This window comes from Poecile atricapillus, chromosome 19 (assembly GCF_030490865.1).
Source record: "Poecile atricapillus isolate bPoeAtr1 chromosome 19, bPoeAtr1.hap1, whole genome shotgun sequence".
Taxonomy (NCBI): Eukaryota; Metazoa; Chordata; class Aves; order Passeriformes; family Paridae; genus Poecile; species Poecile atricapillus.
The window spans coordinates 6668573-6676453 of record NC_081267.1 but is presented as its reverse complement, the minus strand read 5'-3'; the positions used below and the strand labels follow the sequence as shown (position 1 = coordinate 6676453).

The window sequence follows — 7881 nt, the reverse complement described above, 5'->3', positions numbered from 1 at the left end:
GCTCAAGTCTGCAGAGTGTCCACCTCCAAGGGAAAATATGACACCTCCCAAAAATTAAACTTGTTCCATAACTTCTGAAATGAAATCAATCTGGGATGACCCCAAATGACATTTTTCAGCTTGCTCAAGCTGTAGCTCAGCCCTTCTCTGAACAGTTCTCTCCCTACACCTGCCTTTTACTTCACAACTGCTCTCTCCTTTCCCCCAGTGAGTTCCCAGCCCATCACAGTCTCCATCACACTGCAGCCTTCCTTGATGCCCCTCAAAATGAAGAAGGCCAAGCCCCAGTCTTAGGGACTCATCCTGTCACTGGCTGAAGAGCAGCAATGTCTGTCTGTGCCTGGGGCTCTTGGATGTCTCTGTATCCATGGACAGAAGGGTCTGTCTGTGCCAGGGGCTCTTGGATGTCTCTGTATCCATGGACAGAAGGGTCTGTCTGTGCCAGGGGCTCTTGGATGTCTCTGTATCCATGGACAGAAGGGTCTGTCTGTGCCAGGGGCTCTTGGATGTCTCTATCCATGGACAGAAGGTCTGTCCTTGCAAATGTTTCCATAATATCTTTGTACCCATGAGTATGGAATGAACACAGAGAGTGAAAGTGTCAGTCACGTTGTTTGCACACTCCTTCCTTTCCATACAAGACACATCCATGCACACCCCCACGTACAGATATATTAAAAGGATAAGGACAGATAGAGATTTCCCACAGAGCTCTAACTTTGGCATAACTCACCTTGTAAGCCATGGCCAGGGCATTTTTTTTCCAGCTCTATGTCAGTAGGTGTCCAAGAGCTGAAGGGAACAGCATTTAGAAGCAGTTTCAGGATTTCTAGGCAGGAAAGAGAGCTGACAACCATCCACGTAACTCACCATATTTGTCGGGATGGGCTGCTGGTTCTTTAGGAATATGGCACAATGGAGACATGAGACTTGGGATAATCCCAGCTCTCTGTGGATCTGTGCAAAGGTGGAGCAGCAGAAACACCTTGTGTCTTCTTTGGGGACACAAGGTCCAAGGAGCTGGGGTGGCAGAGCGTGACCTGGGCTGGTGGCAGGTGAAGTCCCATTTCATGACATCCCGGAGTGACACAGGACAAAGCTCCAAGCACCCACAGCCCCACTGAGGAAGTCCTTGGAATGCTGCACATCCCATAGGAAAAGCTGCATTCACTCAGTCCATTGGGATTTATCACTTCCATTTGCAACACTTTAGGTCCAAGTTTCAAACTGCAAAATTTTTACACTCAAGACACAGTCATGAAGAACATGTATTTCAATTTCCTATTCCTTTAACTGCAGTGTAAAATATCTTAATATTGGAAAACATCCATAAAATCTGTTAAGGAAGGCAGCTAATGGATCCTTTCCACTAGCACGTGTACAAACTAAGTAACTAAAATCAAAGCTGAGTTCTCTTTTTCAAAAGATCAGTCATCTCTTTCTTACTCCAGAGTTATAGAAGATTTTTCACTACACATTTGGGGGTAATTTTTATCTTTCATATTTTTTCATGTTTTCTTTTTTGTTTTGTTTTTTTGGTTTTTTTTTTACAGAAAACATGTCCTAGAAAAGGCATGTCCTTTGCTCCTGGTTCCCGGGTGGAGCAGCTCCCTTCCCGCTGGCTGAGCTGCTCAGGCAGAGCCCGGCAGCTCCTGGCCCTGCAGGGCTGAGGCTTTTCCCCGTTGCTGGGCACAGACTGATGGAGCAGCACTGCTGAACACGGGCACACGCAGAGGGAGCAGAGCAGCTGCCTTTGCCCACCTGAAGCTCCAAGGCCAAACTCTGAGCAGGCACGGCTGGAAGAGACTCGCAGGCTCCCTGTTGGCTCTGCTGCCCCACTTGTGCCCGGCCCAGCTCTGCGTGAGGCAGAGGGAGAACAAGGGGCAGCTCCCTCCCAGCCCCAGCCCAGGGACCCCTCCAGCCCCGGGCCTTGGGGCACTGTCAGCACCCGCTGCTCCAGCCACCGCTTCTGCTGGCACTGACAGCAACAACCAAACTGGGGCTGGTCCCCAGGGAGCAGCAGCAGTGCCTGGATATGATCCCTCAGCCTGGGGCAGCCCCTGGGGGAACAGAGGGCACAGCAAGAGGGACAAAACCAGTCAGGGTCAGAGACTGGGAAAAGCCAGAGCTGGGAGCAGGAACAGCTGCTTCATTGCACTCCTGGAGAAAGCTCTGGGCTGGGTCAAAGCACTGAAAGGTGTGAAAGGCACAGAGGAGGCCACACCAAAGAATGCTCCTGTTTTCACACCCTCCTGTAATAAATGGAAATGATTTGTGCTAACTAAATTGTAACTATTTGGAAAGTTATTATTAGAAGCAATCAAGGGAATTGGTGTTACAAGACAGATGTAGCCCCCCTACAGATGTTACATGTTAAAATTAAGGTACAGGATGTAGTTTTGAGATAAGAAATGTCCTAAGACAAAATCGACCTTGAGATGGATAAAGTTGGAATGAATTTAGGCATAGGGCCTGAAAATTATAAAACATAAGACTAATTAGTGGAGCACAATGCTTACTTACATAACACAAAGCTTAGGACGCATGCACAGCCTGTAAGGTTATCCAGAGAACAATGAGGATGAGTGTAAGCCTTCATCCAAAATACCACCAAAAGATGACAGAAGACCCCCTAGCAACAAGTGAAGCATGCACCATGAAGAATAGTGATGAAAAATTAAGGAATCAGAAATTGGAGGAGACTTACTGGAAACATGAATGAATATGTGTAAGTATACAGTATATAAGTTTAGTTTGAATTGCTTCGTTTTGTACATGAGGCTGGGTGAGAAGCCCTCTACATACCCCAAGCAGTTTTGCTTATGCTTTAATCATACTTAATTACTGGCAAGCTATATTCATATATATATATATATATATATGTGTGTGTGTGTATGTATGTATATGTATATATATGTATATGTGTATACATACATATGTATATATATATATGAATATATTCACTAAATTGTACTATTTTATTAAATTGTATTCCTTCTATATCAAAATGCTATTCAATCCACTAAATTATATTCTTTTATTAAATTGGATTCTTTTATTCAATTCACTAAATTGTATCATTTTTTTTTTTGTTATTAAACTGCTGTTAACTCAATAGTCCTAGTTGTCCAAATTTCAATTTCATTTATGACACTGCCCTTGGGTGAGTTACAACCACAGCGAGAGGGAGGAGGAGATGATCCCACCCATGGCTGCTGCTGGGTCCAGACATTCGCTGAGATAAAGGTGAGCCAGAGCTTCAGCATCTCCCCCAAAATCACGGAATCACAGAATGCCTTGGGGTGGAAGAGACCTTAAACCTTAAGTGAACCTTATCATTCCATCAACTGCCATGGCAGGGACACCTTCCACTATCCCAGGCTGTTCCAAGCCCCTTCCAACCTGGCCTTGGACACTTCCAGGGATCCAGGGGCAGCCACAGCTTCTCTGGGCAAGCTCTGATCTCTGCCCAGGTGAGCAGGGACAGGAGCCGAGGGAACGGCTGGAGCTGGGCCAGGGCAGGGCTGGGCTGGGCTGGAGATCAGCAAAAGCTTCTTCCCCCACAGGGGGCTGGGGCACTGCCCAGGCTCCCCAGGGAATGGGCACGGCCCCGAGGCTGCCGCAGCTCCAGGAGCCTTTGGCCAGCGCTGCCAGGGATGCACAGGCTGCGATTGTTGGGGTGTCTGTGCAGGGCCGGGGGCTGGACTCCATGATCCCAATGGGTCCCAGATCCCAGCTCAGCCCCTTGTGCAACTCTCACCCTTTGGCTCAGCCTTTGTGTCCCCTCGAGGCGCTGGCAGAGCTGATGGGGTGGGGCAGGAGCGGGGCAGCCCCAGCGTTCCCCTGGCAGTGACACCACAGCCGGGCCAGCAGCCCCAGCGTTCCCCTGGCAGTGACACCACAGCCGGGGCAGCCCCAGCGTTCCCCTGGCAGTGACACCACAGCCAGGGCAGCCCCAGCGTTCCCCTGGCAGTGACACCACAGCTGGGGCAGCCCCAGCGTTCCCCTGGCAGTGACACCACAGCTGGGGCAGCCCCAGCGTTCCCTCCCTGGAGATGCTCCAAGGGAAGCGTCCAGAGCCGCGTCCAGTCAGCGGAACTGAGCGGCCACTGAGCACCCCCGGCCTGGGCTGCTGTGGATTCCTCTGCAGACAGCTCGGGGAAGGTCCCCTTGGCCACCCCCACAGTGCCACAGACGAGTGTCACACACAGTTACAGAGCTCTGCCCAGAGCTGACGGGGAGTTAATTTAAAAAAACAAACAAGCACAGCACTGGGAAGGTCTTTGTGCACCGAGGCTTTGCTGCAGCCAAGGAAAGCTCCTGGTTCAGGGTCGCCTTTCCTGCTCAGCAGAGCCCCGAGTGCCCAGCAAGCAGCAGCAGAGAATGGCAGCATTGCCACGGGCTGGCTCAGGAAGGGGAGATTTCCCCCTCGAGAGAGGCTCCTCTGCCAGGTTTTGCATTCAGGCAGCTGCAGATCCCTCAGCTCTGGTTGCACAGCAGCTGGAAATGCAAGTGCAGGAGCTCTGTTCATGGCCAGCCACAGCGGGTGACAGCAAGGACAGGGCCCTGGCAGTGTGACATTTGCAGGGAGCGGCTGCAGCAAGCGCTGGGGGCTGGAAGTGTGTGCAGAAAACAGCCCGGGGGTCTCCGGCCCGAGGCAAAAGGAACAAAGTTTCAGTTCTGGCCTCCCCATGGAGCACCAAAATCGTTCCTTGGCACTGCGAGGTTCCACTGGCGGGTGTTGTAGGGCCCCCAGAGGAGAGCCCAGGGTGTTCAAAGTGCCTCGGCTGGAGCAGCTTTCTGTCCTGCTCCAGGGGCATTCCCGCGGGCTTGGGATCCCTGGGAAGGCGCAGGAGGAGAGGCTGGAAGCGGTCGGTTTGTGGGTTTGGGGTTTGGATTTTTTTTTTGTGGGGGGGTGATGGCCGGTTGTGATTTTGGTGTTTTTGTGGGGCTGGGGGAATGTTTTTTTGTGAGCTGTGCCCAGCGGTTTGCAGCCCCGCGGGTGCGGGGAGCGCTGGCGCAGCCCCGGCCCGGGCGGGGCGGCCCCGGGCGGGCTGTGGGAGCCGGGAGCGGCCGGGCGGGCCCGGAGCCGCCGCCTCGGGCCGGGAGCCCCCCGGGCAGAGCTCTGTGCTCGGGGCCGAGGCCCGGGCAGCGCTGGGCGGCCCGTGGGCCCCCAGCACAGGCGGGTCCGTGTGGCCGGGCCGGCTCCGTGTCCGCAGCGGGCTCCGAGGGGAACGGCCCGGGCCGGCCGTGGCCGTGCGGGGCCTGGCGGGGCTCGGGGGGCCGGGCCGGGCGGGGCAGAGGCTGAGGGAGAGCGGGGCAAGCGCTGGCACAGCGGCCCCGGGCTCGCCGTGCCCCCCTGGCCACGCAGCCGGGCTCGGGGGCCGCCTGGCTCAGAGGCAGCCCCGGCTGCGGGGGTCCCCGGGGGTCTCTGGGGAGGGGGCGGCAATGGGGGCTGCCGGAGCTCTGTGCCCGGGGCTGGGCGCGGCTGCCGAGGGAGCGGAGCATGCAGGCTCCCCCCGTGCTGGGGCTTGCTCTGCCCGCCTCAGGGGCTGCATTGTCAGCCCGGAGCCACATGGGGATCGCCCGGACCAGCAGGGCTGGCAGGGAAAGCGGCAATGGGGGCAGCAGAAACGGGCAATGCCAGAGCTGGGGGTGCTCCCGAAGCCTGCAGATGTTGGGAGCATGAACAAGGGGGCCCATGGATACCCCAGGAGCCTGAAACAGGGAGCCCAGACAGTGCTGACCACCAAAGTGGTGAGGCCAGAGAAGGGGAACCTCCTGGCTTGCCAGGAGCCCCAGCAGACGGAGAGGGGGAACACCAATACAAACTTGACCCACAACAATCCAGACAGGGGCGGCTTCCAGGACCCCACAGTGAAGAGACCAGAGTGGGGAAATTCATGCTTGGGTGTTTTTGCTGAATCTTGGCCATTTGTATATTTTTGGAGACTGAGTCATGCTGTTTTGGTGGTTTATATGGGCACCAGATGCCCAGTGACTTCTTGAGATAGCTTTTGAGAGAAAGAAACATCTAACCTAATGTCCTCATCCCTTGTATTTCCCCAAAGCAGGATTTCCCATTCCCAAACCTTGGCCAGATGGAGAGGAAGGCTGTGAGGAAGAGGAAGATGCCCCGGGACACCCAGGCAGGTGAGGAGGAAGTCAGTGCCCCTTTCCCCCTCTCTCCTGCTCCATCTCCCAGCCCAGCCTGGCCCCCGGCTGCAGGACAACCCCGCTGCCGACGCCGTCCTGCCGGGGACGCACTGGGGGGATCTCCTTCCCCTTCCCTCTGGCACGGAGACAAATCCCATCCTCTCCTTGTCCTTCCTCCCCCAGACAAGGAGCTGAGGATGGAGACCAGGGAGGACAAATCCGCACGGCAGAACCTCGTGGAAGAGGCCGTTTTGAGCAGCTCCACAGTGCAGGAATCCAATGGGGAGAAAAATCCCCGGAGATCCCGCAGGAGGAGGGGCTCCAAACCCATCCCAGGGTGCTCTGAGGAGGAAAGACCCACCCTGTGCCGGGAAGGCGGCCGGAGATCCAGCCAGGGCTCTGAGCTGGTGGTCCATGAGCAGCTTCAGGATGGGGAGAAGCCCTACAAGTGCTTGGAGTGTGGGAAGAGCTTCAGCCAGAGCACCAAACTGATCTGCCACCAGATGATCCACACTGGGGAATGGGCCTACAAGTGTGGGCAATGTGGGAAGGGCTTCAGCTGCAGCTCCCACCTCATCACGCATCAGCGCATCCACACTGGGGAGAGGCCCTACGAGTGTGGTGAGTGTGGGAAGAGGTTTCAGACCAGCTCCCATCTCCTCGTGCACCAGCGGATTCACACGGATGAGAGGCCCTTCCGCTGCCCTGACTGTGGGGAGGGATTCAAGCGAAACTCCAACCTCATCACCCACCGGCGCATCCACACTGGGGAGAGGCCCTACGAGTGTGGGGAATGTGGGAAGAGCTTCTACCACAGGTCCAACTTCAATACTCACAAACGTATCCACACTGGGGAGAGGCCCTACGAGTGTCCCCAGTGTGGGAAGAGCTTCTCAGTCAGCTCTAACTTGACCAGACACCAACGGAGCCACTGGTAAGGGAAGCCCTGTTAGCGCCCCAAGTGCAGGAAGAGCTTTGTGCACTGCTCCAGCTTCATCCCCCCCTTGGAGAATCCACATTGGGAAGAGACCTGGTGATCCATGTTCCCTGTGATCCATGCTGGGAACACACCTGTACCTTTTCCTGCCCGTGGCAATGTCATGATGTGGGATTAAAGAACATGAGAGTCTGGCCATGGCCCTGTCATTATATTCAATCCCATATCAGGTTCTTGCCAGGGGCAGAAAAAGGACTCACTGTCTCTCACCAGAGAAGGGTGTCCCTTCTTGGCCGGAGGAGATACGTGGCCTGGAAGAGCCAGTCTGTGGTGGTTTATTTTTCCCTGTAATGGTTTTTCTTATCTATTCTGTTATCAAAATTATTTCTGTGTCTGTTTGTTCCTTATCTCATTGCTGTTCTCAATAAATTGTTCTTATCCCAGCCTGGGATCTTTGCCTTTTCTGCTTTCCATGGGAGGTGGGAGGGAAGAGAGCAGCGATACAGTTTTAGCAGGAGCAGGAAATTGGGGAATGCCATTCCTGAAGCCCAGCCCATGGAAACCGAGCATCCCAGCTGGTGCCAGGCCTGGTTGCCACGGCAGCAGCCTTGGGAGCGGGTCCCTGGCTGGGGACTGTGGGAACCTCTTCCCTCTGGTGCCCAGGGACAGGAGTGGAGGGAGCGGCTGGAGCTGAGGCGGGCAGGTTTAGGCTGGATGTGAGGAAAAGGTTTTTCCTGTGAGGCTGCTGGGGCACTGAACAGGCTCCCCAGGGAAGGCTCCCAGCTCCA

General features: G+C 55.0%; 1 pseudogene; it reads left to right on the top strand.

Annotated features, from left to right (window-relative positions):
* Positions 1 to 2544: 2544 nt before the first annotated feature.
* LOC131586337 (zinc finger protein 271-like) overlaps positions 2545 to 7881 on the top strand; it is an 80335-nt pseudogene continuing 74998 nt past the window's right edge.